Source organism: Amblyomma maculatum, chromosome 8, assembly GCF_055883805.1.
Source record: "Amblyomma maculatum isolate TAMU_Amacu chromosome 8, ASM5588380v1, whole genome shotgun sequence".
NCBI classification, from domain to species: domain Eukaryota; kingdom Metazoa; phylum Arthropoda; class Arachnida; order Ixodida; family Ixodidae; genus Amblyomma; species Amblyomma maculatum.
In genome coordinates this window covers 110,736,171-110,754,001 of record NC_139351.1, presented here as the reverse complement: position 1 = coordinate 110,754,001, position 17,831 = coordinate 110,736,171, and the positions used below count along the sequence as shown (strand labels likewise).

The window sequence follows — 17,831 nt, the reverse complement described above, 5'->3', positions numbered from 1 at the left end:
CTGTAGCGCACCGGGGAATACTACGTGAACGGTGATCACCCCCCCCCCCCCCCCTCTCCCTTTTCGTCGACAGAGCCGCTCTTTCTGCGCAAAAGAAGCGGTCGGTTGACCCAGCAAACAATTACAATGTGAAACGCAGAAAGAAGTAAAAACAAGGATAAAAGAAACGAGGCAGGGGCAGACAAGAGTGAATAAAAGCACTCCTTTTTCTTTCCTTCTTTCCAGGCGGTCACAAAGCTCCATCCTCTCAAAAAGGCGGCCACACAAAGGAGAAGGAACGACAGCAATCCAGGCTTCATTCGCGATATCAAGAGCAGTAGCTGTTCATTTTTCGAGACAGAAAGATTGGACAGAAAAAAAAAAAAAAAAAACAAAGAAAACTTCCCCTCGCAGTAAATAAGAACTAGGGCGTCGACACACGCACAGGGAGCCGCACACTGGAGAAAGTGACGTAATCGCGTGATACCAATGCCGGTCACCGAACTCCCGCCCGCGGGTACAGAAACGGGAGATGGGGAGATTGCCACAATGAATGCGCGGGGAAAACCCCATCCCTGAGAGAAGAAAAAAGGGGACGCGAAGCCGGATGGGAGAAACCCAAGAGTGAGTGTGCCCCCCGCGCAAGTTACACCCGCCCTTAGAAGTAAGGTGTTTGCGTACACAGCAGGAGCAACATGAGATGGGGAGAGGGGGGGGGGGGGGGGCAGAAATAAGGACTCATGCGAAGAGGTAAAGGAAGGGGAAGAAAAGGAGCAAATTGCGCATGCGGGCGATGCTAGAAATAGCAAAGGTGCGCCGGCCAAGGACACGGAAAACGGCGCCTGCTGTCTTCACACTCATCAAAATACTCTGCAGAAGAGTTCGCCTAACAAACCTGCCCCCAGCTGCCCTGACAAACGCAGAAACATGAAGAATTCTACCTTTCGAGAACTTCGCCACATGCTTTGGTCAGTTTGACCCAGCGCGACGATAGTACTTAGTAGCCGATTACATTCATGCTATCCTCCTCTGTGGTCCCTAGCTTGCCCTGCTTTCTTGAACCTCGCCAAGACGCACTCGTGAACCGCCCTCTTGTTGCGCCTTTGGTCTGCTCTTCTGTATATACACTTGTAAGTTGGTCTGCTTACCAAGGCACAAGTCACTACTGTCGAAGTCCTGATAAACGCCGCGAGAAAAGACGGAAAAAACATTCGTTCCAATGTCCTTCCGGGTTTGGCCGCAGTTTCATTTTTTTTTTCTCCTTTATTTTTCTTTGTGAGAGTGTGCGTGTGCTCCAGTTTTCGAGGAAAGAAGACACAAAGAAGGGGATATGCAGAAGTGTCTTTGGGCGCCGCCGCGGGAGGCATCGGACACCTTAACAACACAAAAGCGATAGCAAGGGCAGGCTTTTCATATCACACTAAGAGTAGACGACGTCCTCTGAAACAAACGCTGTATGACAAGCAAATTAGTCTAAAACAGAGAAGGCTCGGTGCCACGTCTTCGCCGAAAACGCTCGAGTTGCTCCGACACCATCTGCGAAAGCATTCGACATCTCGACGACCTCCTGAGACGCCTGCAACCAAGCTATATGGTATACAGCTTTCACTCCACCAAAAAGTGGGGCCCCCCCTTCCATTATACTCCTCTGTCATCGTCAATTATTTCATTTCTTTTTTCGCCTCGTAAAAGTTCGTTTTCACCGGTACAACTGTCTGTCAAAAGAACGCGGTACTCTCTCTACACGATCGATCTTGGATCGTCCTCCCCTTGGCAGAACATGGTACAGACCACGTCAAAAGTACACGAGAACTGTGCCCGAAGGGCGCACACGAACGACGCCGAAGGTGAAAGAAACCACGCGCGTTACCGTAGCGCTACCCCCGAATTCCACGACGCTACAGGCAAGCTGCTCTGAGTGTAGGAGAGTGTATCTCACTCCCTTCATACCCTGCAGCCTTTCCTTTTCCCCATTCTCCCGGAGCGGGAGCGACCAAACTCGATTACGTGCCGTCGCAGTCGGGTGGTTACCGGAAGCTCCATCAACAGCGTACACACCGTGCCGTCGTCGCGATGTCGGGCAAGTGTGCTCGGAGGACGACGAGAGGTTCCTTTAGTAGGGAACGCCCACACAGCGTCGGCTACTCAAAGGCAGTGTTCTATTGTTCCGTTTATTTTATCTTTCTACTGCTGTGCTACTCTCGCTATACCCCGTCATCCCCATTGTCTTGGAGGACCAGATCGGGGGACCCTCAGAAAAGTGCGATGACAAACAGGGACAGAACAGGAGAACAAGCTCCCCTACTGCCCCCCACAAGCACGCTTAATTCACCTCCCCGCCAGGCGTACTTGAAAGATGTCGCAGCAGCGACACGGCGAAGCGTTCCTTCCTGCTATACTCCAACTCCATTTTGCCGGCGTAGCCGTAAGTAGAGCGAGCGGTGTGGGAATAGGAGGAGGAAAATTATTAGCGGCGACGACGATGGGGAAATTGAAGGAAAACATACATACGGGGGGCAATTCGAGTCATTGCCACGGGGAGCTTATACCATGCCTCAATCACCAACTAGACCTTTGAATTGCCTGACAGGCACGAGCGTGCTTCTTAGAACAAGCGGAAGTTTTGTAATCGATAGGACAGTGCGCCGTACTCTCTCACCCCCGAACAGAGAGAGAGAGAGAGAGAGACTTTTATTTCTCCAACAGAGTGACTATCTCGCTCTTCGCGGGTTAGACCCGGATGGTGGGACAGTCGCCTTAGTTGCAGGCCGGTAGTTCTTGGACTCAGGCGGCATCTTCGGCCAGTCGAACTATTTCTCTTCGGGCCCTTGGGTCTGAGCTTCGCAGAAGGGTCTCCCAGGTGTCTTTAGTTATATTTTTATCCGTGGCTGGTGACTTTGCACATTCCCATATTATGTGATCTTGAGATCGCCTTTCCTTCCATAATGAACATAGGTCTGATCGTATTTCTGGCCATATATGGTTGACAAGAACTGGGTTCGGGTATGTATTTGTCTGTAGCTTTCTCCATGCTACTGCTTCCTCTTTGCCTAACGTGAGGTCTGGTGGTGCATGGTAGGACCCTCCTGCTCAGTCTGTAGTGCATTGTTATTTCGCTAGAAACGAGCGTGCAAGGATTTGAACTGACAAACAGCCGCCTTCCAGAAAAAGCAAAAACCGTCATTTTTGGAACGGGAGTATCGAAGTTTCAAACCATGTTGGGAGCAGCGTCGAAAACGTTTTTTTTTTCTTTTCAAGGTTTAAAGTCGTGCGAACTACAGTCTAGAACGCATGAATAAGCCTCTCGTCTTCTCAGAAATTATCTGGCTCGTGGCTCTTTCGCCGAACGGCCGCAAGCTCTCGAATAACAGAGCAAATGAGCAATATTTCGCCCTAATATCGAACCAGCCCTTGTTTTCTAGTTTCACGCGGTACGGCGCTGCGGCTCCCGCACAGCTCAAACAAACCCTCATGAAACGACGCAAGGTGCTCAATGGTGCAGCTTCCTCCTTTCCGTACTCGCGTCCAGCCCGACCGACTCGCATACCAAACTGCCGACCACCGCATAGTTTCGGATTCCGACAACCGGGGCAATGCTCTGTCGCTGTGCCGCTCGACCGGGAGAGGAACCGTCAAAGCGAGCGATCCGGGTAAATGGCATGCAGATCGATTTTTCTTTAGCAGGGCCTATTTGCACACACCAATAACCTCATTCTCGCTTTTTTTATTTTCATTATTACCTTATTTGTTTCATTTGCAAGGAGCTCCGAGCATATTTCGCAAATAATAGGCCGGCTTCCCGAACGCCCCCGTATCTTTCGGCTAACACCTTTAAAAATGTCAGCCTTTACACGGCAACATCAATCATTCAATCTTTATTAAGAATATTTTTTCCCTCCGCACGAAAGACAACGAATGCTAGAACAAGAACAAAGAAGCTACCAACGCAGTAGCTACGAAACGTGTAGCCACGGGAACGAAAAAAAAAAAAAATGGTGTAAAGAACAAAGGCATCCGAAATTGCCTGCCGAAAGCGGCCCAAGTACAGAGAGAACGTATTTGGGTCCAGCAGAGTGACCATCCCGCGCTTCAGGGATTAGAACCCGAAGGTGGGACAGTCGCCTTAGTTGCAGGCCAGCAGTTCTTGGACCCCACAGGCATCTTCGGCCAGTCGAACAATTTCTCGTTGTGCTCTTGGGTCTGAGCTTCGCAGAAGCGTCTCCCAGGACACTTATCCTCTCTTAACTTATCAAGAAATCTGTGCCTATTACCGGATTCGCATCGTCAGTACCCGGCTCCTCTCAAGGGGCTAGGGAAAGCGGGCGAAAGAATACTCATTAGACTTTTTACCAACACTTCACAGTGCCCGGCAGCACTCAAACATTTCGACCCTTCCTTTTCTGGCCTTTGCCCTTTCTGTGGAGAGGTAGCTGACATCTTTCACATGGTCTGGGCATGCCAGCTAAATCCTCTTTTACCCATAACTCCTTCCCCAACCCGAGAGGACTGGGAGGCGGCCCTGCTCGGCTGCCTGGATTTAGCGGCACAACAAGCGCTGGTCCAGCGAGCTCGTGTGGCGGCCCAGACCAATGGATTCCCGGAATAAGGGACTCCACCTAGTATTGTAAGGGGAGCCGCCCACTAGGGGTGGCTCTCCAAGCAACCTCTCCTTTTGTAATAAATGCTTTCCACCACCACCACTACCCAGGTGTCTTTAGTTATATTTTTAGCCCTGTCTGGTGACTTCGCATATTTCCATATTACGTGATCTAGTGGTCCCATTCCCTTCCAAGATGAGCTATCTTTCGTATAATCAACTTGAGAGTAAGAGTGACTGGCGACGCAAATTTCAGCCCTACAGCGACAGCGCCGCTCTAGTGAATGGCAGTTTAACACAACGGAATATTCGCTTTCAAAGAATATTAAGTGGCGTCTTAACTGCGCCTTTGTTTAAACCTCTCGCCCGTTCACGTGGTCCCACGACGTCACAGCGAGGCGCCATCCAGACTTCCGCTGCAACCAGGCTTCTACGCTATCGCACAAAATTAGGTGGACACTTAAAAGCTCAGTCTTAAAGGTCCACGGTAACGGCCCCCAAGAAGCCACTGATAAACGTGTTCAGTGTGCAGAACAAATCCTGTTGAGCATTAACCCAAAGTATAACTCCTTGGAACAAAGCCAGAAATTCATTATTAATTTTTAAAAACAGCGTTTTTAAAACAGCGAGCGAGAGCGCGGCAACCGGAAATTCGTCGAAGTGACGTATTTCTGGGCGGAGCCTTGAACTTGCTTGTATTCTTTATTTTTTTTTATGGCTCCCTTCGGCGTACGAGTTGAGAGAGAAAATTGGAAGGGTCATTTTTAATCGCCGATATTTCTTGCAGAAGCTAGATAGAAAATTTTTGCAGGAGAATGATGGGGTGGTTCAATATATATCAGTGTTATAACGTTGCTTACCCTTCTTGGTGACCCACTTCAGTGGACCTTTAAGAATACGACGTGATAGCGGCCGGTGGCCCTCCGCTCTGCTTCCGCATTGAGATAACGACTTCAGCTCCATTGGCCTTGGCAAGGACGTATCAGGTTTTGATGCTGTTCCAGTGGCCGCCGCATGTCGGTGCCTCATTGTTTTTTTGGACACGGTTTTCAGCTGGTATCTCAAATATAAGGTACGGAGACGGCTTTTCAAATAGGCTACTGCGCAGAATACCAGCTGTTCTACAAGGCCTCGAGCGAACATGGGTTTGGATGAAGGGCTGACAAATGCCACCCACATACTCCGCGGCGTCTGCTGCGCACCGCGAGTGCACTGAGGGGCGCGTAGCAGTGCTACGGGCTGCAACGAGATATGCAGTATATGCGACGTCCAGGGGCAGAGCGCGCGCGGTGATTGATTCCTGTTTGGGGAGCAGTTTCTGCTCCCCCCTCCCGTTCTTTGCAGCTTGTTTGACCGTCAATAATCGACGAGGGCAGGAGCAGTTTGTCACCGACGGCGCGTAAATCCAGCGACAGCCGGCTGCGCCAACGATATGACCGAGAGAGGACGGCACGCCAAGGAGATAAAGGGAACAGAAAAAGTCTTGTCCGAAGGCATGAGCCTAACTTCTTGCCTATGTCCGGAGTCCGCGCTATCGATTCGGCATCGATCTCAGCGGCGGCCCTCCCCGAGACACCGTCAATGCCAGCGGCCTGCAGGAAGAAGCGCGCGACGCCGAGAATAAGGAATGAGAAGGACTGATATCAGGTTGCGTGTCGTCCGACGAATGACGTAACCGTTCCCAAACATCGCAGCATCCCACGCATCAGTCTCGAGTAGCAAAAACAAGAAAAAGAGAAACGCGACGGACGCACATCGAATGTTAACCAACCAGAGTGACACAGACGAGCACTTGGTTAGAGCTGATTACATTTATAAGCGGGAGGCAGTCATAAAAAAAAAAAAAAACAAAAAAAAAAACACGCGTGCAAGAGAAGCTTCGATGTGAGCGACGCCTTACTAAAAACAGTTTCACTATAAAGGGCGCCCCTATAGGAACTAAATCACCTGGAACTAAGCCCGCGATGACGTAGCGCGCAGCAAAAGATTCGTCCGTAGCAGACCCAGTTATACAGTCTCGGTATACGAAAACAAATTGGCTGACGATTACGATACTCGCAAATGCTGAATCTGAGCGCAGCTGCCGAGGTGTTCGAACAGCATACAGAACAGCCACTGCCGAAAGAGATTTCTAACTCCTCCACTTTCGTCCCGACACCCTCCTCGCTGCTATCGTACTTTCATCCTCCTCTGCGCTCCTCGTTCGCACTGCCGGTTACGCGAACGCTGCTAAGCCCACAAATTGCACTAGAAAAAAAAAAAAAATGGTCGACGATTATGTTACTTCCTATGCGAAATTTGAGCGCACTTTATCAGCTGTTTCACCTTTTCGATACTATATTGAGGAAAAGATTTCGAGCAAGACATGTACGCACTATTACAGACAACTATTTTATTTTTTCAAACATATTCCTTCAAGAAACATTCCACTAACAGTTCTTGACTGTCATTAAGGAAGCTTTGTGGCTCGGGAGGGAGCGCGTGGGCCCATAGGAACGTTGCGCGGCGGTGAGATAGCAGCGACTGACTGATGGCGCTGACGCCGCTAGCGAGTCGTCAAAACGTGGCTCTGCGTTTCGGCTTCCAGAGAACACCGTCGCCGCCACGCAGGAAGAGGGGGGTACACGCAGCGGAGCGCGCGCTGCCTGGGCTGCGGAGCTGGTTACAAGGGACAACACCGACGGCGACGCGAAACGCAGGAAAGGGCGCCAAAGAGCTGCGCTCTAAAAATTATGGGGGACCGTTCCGCCTTTAGGAGTATGACTCGATAGCGTAGAAGACCATCCGACATATAAATCCCCGTTTTAACCAATCCATATGAACGTGCCTGTGCGGCGTAGGAGCAGAGTGCCTGACTCGGCATCCACGAGCACCGGAAGGCTGACTCTTACTCCACCCTCTCAAAAGAAATGAGCAACATGAGCTGGCATATCCTCACAGCTTTGTAATATAATGTGTTCTTGTGGCATGCCATCGTCGTCTCGGCGAAGAAGAAGACGACATGCGTGCTAGTTAGTTCTACGTGGCAGCAGGATTGAATGCCGGGGGGCGTATTTCCAAACCATATCCCGTAGGCGCACTGTAGCTGAAGACGCTCTCAGCGAGTTAAACGGCGATTGTTGCTGAAAGGTTTCTCGGAACGCAATCTAAAGGTAACATACACTCACTGACGCAGGAAATGATAATGGGGAATGTAATTGCTTAGCGTAACTGTTGTCATGCCGATTGTTGCTGAAAGTTTCTCTGAACGCGACCTAAAGGTAACAACACTCACTGAAGGCAGGATATAATTTTGAAGGCAATTGCAAAAAAAAAAAAAATATTCAGAAAAAAAATTACAACACAGGAGTCGAACAGATGTTTCAATGGCATCAGTGCACAGATGGGTGATGTTGATCCATTGCGCCACCAAAACGACGGGAACGATGACCTTTATATGCGCTCTTATTCATTTTAGACAATATATACACTATTTGTCACCACGTGGCGCTGCTCCTCAGAGGAATCACGCGCCAAAGCGTCGTCTGCTCGAGTGCTCCTACGGGACATGATTTGCTAATCCGCTGCCGGGGGTCCGCCGTCCCGTTCCTGCCTGGCACAGGGGGTCCTGCCAAACCATATTTGTGGAGACCCGACGACGAGTGTGTAAGTCGTTCATTTCCACATTCTCATTATTAAATACGACAAGCCATCAAACAATCACATGTCAGCTGCCAGCGACATGCCGGTGATTTTTCATTCACATACAACGCCGATGCCAGATTTTCTGCGTGGGGGACCTTCAACTATACTGAATAAACTTCTCAATGTCCACATAAACCCCAAACACGACAGCTCGTCGCGTACCAGCTATTACATTCCACCTCTCCTGAACGGCCGCCGAAGTCATCGCGGACTGCACCACAGTTATTGCTTAAGAATTGCGTTCCGTGTACAGACTCGGAGCGGTCGTGATAGCCCAAGATAACCTAGGCGTCTCCTCCAAGCCCTTGAACCCCAAGGCATACAAAAAAAGCATTCGCCTCCAGGCCAGCAGTGGGGACCACTTACATGACCGCACCGAAACGGGCCTCCTATACCTCCGGACAACCGGTACGAATAAACTGAAACGACGACGCAGTCGCGTTTCTAGAAACAAAAGCCTGAGCAAGAAACAAAAAGCAAGAGTTACCCCTCCTCCGCTGTGCGTTCGGTACGACCGCTCCACGGAGCCCCCTAGGCAAGGCACGATCAGCCCAATCAGGAGGAATCTTCGGAAGGCTGTGTGCGGCTCTGACAACGCTGCCCACATCTATCTCCTCCTCCTCCTCCTCCTCCAATACTCTCCGAATAAACGCTTCACTCACTCACCTGACGGGCCCAAGAGAATCGGAGAGGCCGCTCACGCACAGCCCTGATAACGACCGGAGTGCAGCCACGAATAAATCGTCGATATCAGAGGAAGCCCGTCCAGCGAGGGGCAATGCTTTACTCAACTTAAGGACATTTTGACTGCAGTTCGGTGCAGTAGTCGGTACACAACACGATATAATGGTGCACTATAGAGGAGACACGGAGCGCTTCTCAAAGGCATCACCGAACCCTTCTTGCATATTGTGGTGGCTCGTAGCGGGTCAGAGATGGACGTTACAGATTTTCCCGCGTTCAACGTATCTCCAAAAGGAAGTAAATGCTTGCTGCTGCTCCTTGAATTATCGTATCTCCTCCAGAGATGAGAGCAGCCAAGAGTGGGGCACCGGTCGAAGGCGGTCGCAAGGGCCTGTCTAGGGTATTCTCGGCAGGGAACGTGTTCAAGTATCCGACAACCCGTTGTAGAGTGCGCGGCAGTATCAACGCAACATCGTTAAAGGCCCTGCTACAAAGCAAATCCCCCGTCGATGTGGACGTTGTGGGCGAAAAAATCGCGGGCATGGCACTCGCAGGTGGAAGCCGACATGACCGAGCACTGATTCTTCGGTGGTTTGTGCGACTTGACGAGAGCACGTGACATAGGAAAGATGGGAGAAGCTGCCAACCCGTATTGCTCACTTGACGATAGTGGGAAGGTGGAAAAAGAATCAACCTTCCAGTGGTCTTGAATGCCGAGTGAGGCACTTACCCTTACGCTACGCGGGCACGTTCGTAGTGCCTCGTTAAAACGAGCATTTACATATCGTGTGGTCGCCTACGCCATCGCGTCGTTTAAAGGCGAAACTTAAAGCGTCCCATACAATTTTTATTTTTTCGTAGTCTCGCGACCGGCATTAGCCCCAAGCGCCGGAATGCGGCGAGTCAGCGTTGCCGCAAACGCACACGAGACAACACCGAGTTGTCTTCAGGGTCGCGAGACATGTTCGACCACCTGGTGGCGAGAAAGGGGGTTATTTCTCAATAGACCGATGCACGCACGCGCAGCCGCGATTCTTCGAGTGCGAGGTGGAAGAAGGGCGTCCGGCACTGGCCCATTTGCGCAACAGGACTCGCTGTCCTTGTTTCGCGCAGCAGGAGGAGGAAACGGGAGATGCGCCGAATGCTGTCCTCTGGGCGGAATACCGAGCAAAGGGCACGCACGAACGCCCACGCTCCGCCGACGGCAGAGACGCGACCGCGACAAAATACAACGGAAACCGGAGCGCGCAGCAGAACGAAGGAATACGCGCCGCGAAAAATCTCCCCCCCCCCCCCCACCCCCTCCACACACACACACACACACACACACACACACACACACACACACACACACACACACACACACACACACACACACACACACACACACACACACACACACACACACACACACACACACACACACACACACACACACACACACACACACACACACACACACACACACACACACACTCTCTCTCTCTCTCTATCTCTCTCTTCTGCGAGAGGCACAACGGACGTATGACATCTACCGCTCCTGCTCGGGTTGGACAGACGAGCAAAGTCCGGAGAGAATTATAAAAAAAAAAAAAAAAAACTACAGCAGATTTGCATACTTAACCAAACGCAAGGTACGTGCGCAGCGCACTTATCCCTTTTATACTTTTCTATGCATTTTACAGTTTGTTATGCTTTCGCTTTGCTTTGATAAGAAATGTTCGCATGCATATGATTCAACTGTGTACACTGTTTATTTAAATTATATTAAACTGCTTGACAGAAAACGAAAGCCGAAGTATCTGTCACACTTTTTCCCGTGGACACCTTATAACAACAACGTAATGGAAATGAGGAAGGTGGGAGTGGAAGCAGAAAGAGAAAGAGATGCCGTAGTGGAGGGCTACAGAGTAATTTCGACCACCTGGGGATCTTTAACGTGCACTATAACATCGCACAGCACACGAGCGCCTCTTTGTTTCACCTCCATCGAAACACAGCCGCCGGCAGTCGGGTTCGCTAAGCCACGCGTCGCGTCCTTGCCTTTCTCCGTTTCAAGTTCACTTATAGAGAGAAAGAGCGGCTTCGGACAGACAGACATCAGTGAAATCTGGGATTGCGGCTAGTAGTGCTATGCACTAAAAACGGCCGTCACACGGGGAAAGAGCGACGAGAAGGCCTTTGCAGTGCTTGCATGAAGCAGAATCAAGGAAGGGAGCACAATATGGGAAAGGAAGGAGAGACTTCCGGAAAGAAAGACAATGACCGCCGAGGCAACGGCGTAAGTACAAAAAAAAAAAAAAAAAAAAACTAAAAAAAAAAACTGTTTCAAGGAGCGGAGTGCAAGAGAGGAACAAAGGGCGCAAAGAATAGGCATGGCTATCGACGATGGCACATGGGCACTACCGGTTTATTTGGCCAAAGCGTCGTATCATGACCCCCCCCCCCCCCCCCCCACAAAAAAAAAAAAAAAAAAAGAGGAGAAAATAAAACATAAGCGCACTGGGAGTGGAAAGAAAAGACACGGCAGCCTACCCCGCCTATTATGCTAAGTGGAAACGTTTAAAAGAATCCCGTTTTCAGGGTAAGCACCAGAGACGACGCCCTTGGTCAACCGAGACTGGGCGATCCCACTTTGCGCAAGCATGCACAGCGCCAATGGAAGGTACGAAAAACACGCAAATATTTTTTTAAAAAGAGGGAATAAGCATGCAGCAGCGGAAGGGATCAGGTACACAAGAAGAAGCCGCACCTGGGTTCCACGCCTCCCTGGCCTCGTCTGCAGTCACGTGGTGAGAAACACGCGAGCCGATAGCAGACGAACGTCTGTACGAGCGCCGAGCCCGAACTACTAAACCCAACGTGAACAGACGGAAGCCGCATACGCAGCACTCGACCACGCGTGCGGCCGTCAGCAACTTCTGCGCCGCTTGCCGCACAGACGCAGGATGTGCGCAATTTATCGCCAAGCGCTACGCCACCGCTCCTCACAAAGGAATGGTGAAATCATTTTCTTTTTTTTTTTCACGCCGCAAGGGTCACTTTTCGCGGGGGCCTACAGAGCGATGGCCTACAGAGCGCATCGCTCACCCAGATGATCCTTTTTCCAGGGGCATTATGCGTTCTTCAAAGTCGTTCGGCGATGGAAAGAGATCACTAGAGAGAATGACCCTACCGCGACTAGGTCGGCGCAGTTTCGCCGTAAGGTACACGCTCGGGCTGGCAGATCGTCGGAAGGAACTAACCGACCGTGGCAAAACAAGCAAATGCATGCGTAGAGAGAGAGAGAGCGAGAAGAAACAGCACGCAGTGGAGATGCAACAAAATGTGAACGGAAAGATCAAATCACCAGGGGGTTGGTTCGGTTTAATTTATCGGATTTAAATTGAACCACCGACTAGTCCACACCAAGATTTTAATTTATCGGGTTCAACGTCCCGCAGTGACTCAGGCCATGAGAGTCGCCGTAGAGGAAGGTTTCGGAAATTTCGACCACCTGGGGTTTTTTAACGTACACTGAGATCGCATAGACACGGACGCCTTTTCCTTTTGTCTCCATGGGAAAGCTATATATAACAACTAACCGCAACGAATGCCCGAATTCGGAACGCAAATTCCAGGTAAGTGTCAGCGGTCAACTCTCGCGCCCGTTCCTGGAGGGCAGAGAGAACAGAACCATGGGTCCTTGAACAAAGTCCGATATGGCCAGATCAAATTTCGGGGGTCCAGAGGGCCAATTTTGAGAGTGCGGAAAGGCAAACTCTTTACTTCCTACGGGAACCGGCAGCGGACACCTTTTTCGGACGATTTTTTTTTATTACACCATGAAACGATTAAAGCCTATGCATAAAAAAAAAAAGCTGCGCTCAGACTAGACACAATAAAACGGCAGCCACCTTCGCTGCCGCCTCAGAATGTACGTAGCCTGGCAGCTCGCAATCTCACAAAGATCACAAACAAGCTCACAAAGACCACAAAAGCATTGAGGGACACCGACAGAACCAACGAACTGCGCAGTCATATGCTAGTGGCATCCAGCACAACTCGTCCTTGTCCAGCTTTAAATGGCCTCAAAAAGTTAATTAGCTCGAACGGCTTAAACATGGGCGCGGCCTATGAGAGGCACTGAGCGCCCTGGATTGATTATGACCACCATACGACTTGTGCGTTGAAACAGCCAAGCAAGCGATATGTCTTTTATTCTGCCTCGATCGAAATACAGCCGCTGAATGGGATTCGAACCCGCGACATCGGGCCCAGCGGCCGAACGCCAAGCCGCTGAGCCACCGCGGTGGATGGATCGACGAGTCGCCGTACCTCGGGATATTCCGGACCCCTAACGTGTTCGAGATTTTAAACCACGTAGCCTTTTTGGTGGGTTTCGCACTTAAAACAATTAAACGAAATAGGCAAATCTTCGGCGCGACGCAAGGTTCGATGCCATCGTAAAACTGAAGCAGAGTGAAAGCTTTTTTTTTTGTTTGTTGTGCGAAAAAAAGAAATGTCATCAGCCAGCTGTACGGAGTTTTTCGTACTGCGGGCTGGCTCCTTTTCCGTAGCTGTCTGTTGTTTCTACCTTCGGACGCTTATGTCGGCCACAGGCGAGAAAGGAAATGCCGACGCTTTAGCGGCGACGGAGGTTCGGCTATATTTGCTTAGCGACGCGCAGCGCGGACAGCACCTGCAAATCCAAGAAACCGGATGGCCGCCGGTCGGGGCCGCACGCAGCTACACCTCGGAAACGAAGCAAATAGACCAACAGCCAGAGAGGGTTCAGCGGAAAGAAACGGCCTTCTCGAAACCGCCACGCCCCGCATTCAGAAAGGTCCGCGAAACGTTATTTTCCGGTATGGACGCCTTCTTCCGAGGAGGAGTAGATGTGCGCGCGTTGTAACGGTCGGCCCTTCCACTCGTGCAATCCTCTCCGTCGACGGTTTCCGTCGTAGTACGACGCGGGCTCTGTTTATGTCCCCATACACAAAAGGAAAGACGCGCGTGCAGCAGCAGCAGCAGCAGCCAGTTCACGTTCCCACCTCACCAAACAGAACCGCGCAGCTTCTGCGAGAGGTGAAAGAGAACTACTATCAAGAAGCACACGCGACCGACTGAGCATTCAGACCCACCAACTGCCTCAAACTTGGCATTTAGCTGGAGGATCGCGAGCAGAACCTAACCGCTGCACAGTTCCCCAAAACGGAGGACCAGATACTAGAAAGAAACGCGGTATGGAGGAAGAGGGGGAGGGGGGGGGGGGGGGCTACAGAACAGATTTGCAACGGCATTTAAAGTTGCCGAGTTGGCACTCCTGAAATGACGGAGAATACGCCGGCTTTGCATTATACCGCGCAAGCGGAGTCTCGACATTTCGCGAGGCTAGGGAAAACTGCGCACTGATCAGCGCGTCGCAGCTTTTCCAACACTGCACGCTTTCTCGCATGAGGCCAACCTCGACACAGCGCTCTTTCGCCAGACAGCACCCCCGCCCCCTTCTGGCGAAACGGCCTCAGCTGGACGGCAGCTGTCGATACACCCCCTCCTCCAACTGCCAGCGAAAGGTATTCCGGAACAAACCTCAAGCTGGAAACGAGACGTGCGAGGTGCAGCAGAGGCCCGCCGAGTGCCGTCTTCGCGACGACGACCGACAGGCGGACGGAGCGCGCGCTCTACATAGTAGCACACGCCCAGGTCGACGAAATAAAGGAAGCACGCAGGTATCAAACTGGTGCGTTTGCATAGCGGTGGCCTCAATACGGGGAAGAAAGGGGGGGCTCCGAGAGAAGAAAATGAGCGGCGGCGCAATCAGCAACGCGTAACGAAGATTCGACACCCTCGACTGCACTCAATATCGCGGAAGGACAAAAAAAAAAAAAAAAGAGGGCGCGACTGTTGCAAGACGCGGAACCCGTTTGCTTCGGAGAGAAAGGAAGGGGGAATTCAAAGCGCACGCACAACGGCTGGGGCATAACGGTGGGCGAGTGGGGATACGCTTCATTGGTATTCACACGCGCAGAGTGCTGCAGACGCTGGAACTGCCTCAAGCACAATAGCACCTGACACCCCTCCGCCAGAAAAGCAGGCAGCTGGGTAAATCGTCTAGCCGCTCAGATGTTTAATCAGGTGGTGCCAACGTCAAACTTCTCGCGACTGGATAAAACACCAACCAAGCTGGCTCAATGATACGGTGCTCAACGACATTTACTAATTTCACAGAGATGAGAAGTCACACAAAAGACATGTTTGCAGCAAAGCCACGTTATTATTATGTTAGCCCGCTAGCCACAAGTTGATATGCTTTTTTTTTTTTGTTTTTACAGTTACTACCACAACCCTACAAATTCATAACCCAAGCTCACCAGACAAAACCTGAGCAGTATAGCACAACTAATTTTCTGCGTGGTATTACTTCGCACTAACAGTACGGGCCGGCCCGAAATTCTGTACCGCGCCGGGCTCGCCAAAAGCGCGTAAATGTAACTTTTGCGAATGTGTGAATATAGCCGTGGTGCTTCTCTGTTGTTGCTTGCCGCTGGCCTCGACACTAGTCCAAGTATCCGCAGTGCTTGAGTTGTTTTTGGCCGAGACGATGCAGCAGCGGTGCCTTGACAGCACCGGCACACACGACCTCAATGAGTACTTATTCACAGAATCAACCCATTGCCGAGAGCTACCGTCCCAGCTACCCGCCGTACTCGTCCAGAGAGGCGACCTACTCCTCACCCGCCGTGCTCGGATGCGCTGACAGCGGCGGTCTGCTGGGGTGTGCCTGCCGGGAACCCCAGAGAATTACCCGGAGTACCGACGAAACGAGTCACTAATTCTAATTGTTTATAACATCTCGTTCTCTCTCTTTCTATCCCCCCCCCCCCCCCCCCCCCCTTTTAATCATTGTTCCTCAGCGTTCGAATCCGTGGGTGGCGTCAAGTGCCCCCGTTTCGGGCAGCCGGTCGCATTACTCTTATATGAGGGCCTAACTCCACACCTCAGCTGACAGAATTAATACCGCATTTTCGCGATTCTGACCAACACCGCCTTTAATTTCGCGAAGATAAAGAAATTAGGACAAAATGTTTGCATGCGATTCTCTAAGACACGCTCAAGCCAGGCAATCCGGAATTCGTGGTAAGCGAACCAAAAGACACGAACCGCACCGTCAGATTAGAGAGTTTTAGCTTACCGCGATTCGCTACCGTGATCCGCCACCGCGCATGTCCAGATCCCGTCGACGCCGATAGATGGCGTCACATACTGGATGTCTAACACTATCATCATCATCATCAGCAGCAGCACATAGACCTGCCGCGTCGGGACCAATCAGCTCGTGCGCCCCGCCCACGCAAGGTAGCGGGTCACGGTGGCGGATCGCGGTTCACGGTAGGCCAAATCTCTCTACGGCGAGCTGGCCAAAGCCGCTGAGAATTTTGGAGAAGCAAAGAAGCTGTGTGTACCAAGAACTTGCTCTTCTTTCTCAGAAAGTGCTAGCCCTTGCAGGTGCCAGTTCGAGCAGCAGAAGAAACTTTAGAGCAGCCAGATTCATAATGCAGAAGCGCTGCAAATCCCTCGAGCCTTCATCCATGGGTAACTTGCTGCTTTTATACAATGACTTTGAACGATAATGCTACCTATGCACAGTACCTCTGCAATGCCACAAAAATGTCACCTCAAACGTGAGAGCTAAACACATCAGCTCTAAATGAACTTGTCAGGCTAACAATTATTTTTCTGTGCCATCCCATCAACTGCAATTAAAGCCTTAAGTCTGGGCACAGGGCCAGACTCGGGCTCTTTCATCGCTGAACAGGCTTCCTGCCAGTAGCCTCGGTCCAGGGCCAGGCACGAGCGTACCACTTTACTACAGGCATTTCCCCATAATCAGCCAATAACCTTAGACTGTAGCTCTACATGCGCAAAGCATACGCTAATAGCAACAAATAGCTGACACAAGCATGCGAAAGCTGCCAGCAATACTTTTTTTTTTGCCCCCAGGAGATATCGCGCAACAATGTGGAACAACCACCTATCAGAGTGCACATAAAAGCAGCGGAAAAAAAAAAAAGAAAACACTGAAGCTTTAAATGCAAAGCAAAACTCGTTTTTTTGATCAGCTCAGCTGAAATGGAGCAAGGCGGCAAAAAGGCCGGGTTTCTTTACAGGCCTCACCTATACATGCATAAAACATGCAAACAAAAAGACTCCAACGTACAAAAGGAGAACTGACTATTGTATGACCTCTGCAAAATATGCCAGTTTCTTTGTTTCTTTTTCTCTCTCTCTCTCTCTCTCTCTCTCTCTCTCTCTCTCTCTCTCTATATATATATATATATATATATATATATATATATATATATACTTTGCAAAGATCGAAACATGCAACTTTAAAAGCAAGAATTCTACACTGCAAAGAGATGTTTTTCTTCCTGCTATCATTGAAGCTTGAGCGACAATGAATTCAAATGAGATTCAGCTGCAACCTGCCAGGCGCTCGTGAATTAAGGTCACTGCCTACGGAAACAGGCTGTAGGAAAGACAACAGGAAATAACAAGAAGAATAAATGGGTGCGGAATAAAAAAATGTTATTGCAAGAGCAAAAGAAACAGAGGTCATCCCTTCCGAAGGAGCTCCTTGCCTCATCCGCAATGCATGCCAGTCTTGCCAACCAAGAAAGACATACAGAGGAGCTGGGAGAATTTGCATGCTCTTCCATTCCACTGGGGAAATTTAAAAGACTGAAAGATACCCTCGGATCAAAGAGACTACCTCTACTGAAAACCTACGGCATGCTTTATCTCAAGAAGTCTCTGTCCTTGGAACCATCAAGGTGAGAATTCCTGCCGATGTTGACTGGCCCATTTTAATGCAGCCTTTATTTTCCATTGGGATGGGGTGAAT

The 17,831-nt window shown here is 50.5% G+C and overlaps 1 protein-coding gene across 7 annotated transcripts in view; it reads right to left on the bottom strand.

The window, feature by feature from the left end:
- Positions 1–17,831, bottom strand: part of p120ctn (adherens junction protein p120) — a 93,877-nt gene that overhangs the window by 68,577 nt on the left and 7,469 nt on the right. The window contains exon 1 of one of the 7 annotated variants that reach the window (XM_084577218.1): positions 11,697–11,807. The exons of the other annotated variants lie outside the window; for them this stretch is intronic. The gene's annotated coding sequence lies outside the window, so the exon portion shown is untranslated. Of the gene's footprint in view, positions 1–11,696; positions 11,808–17,831 lie in introns of those variants that run through there. 7 annotated transcript variants of the gene reach the window in all.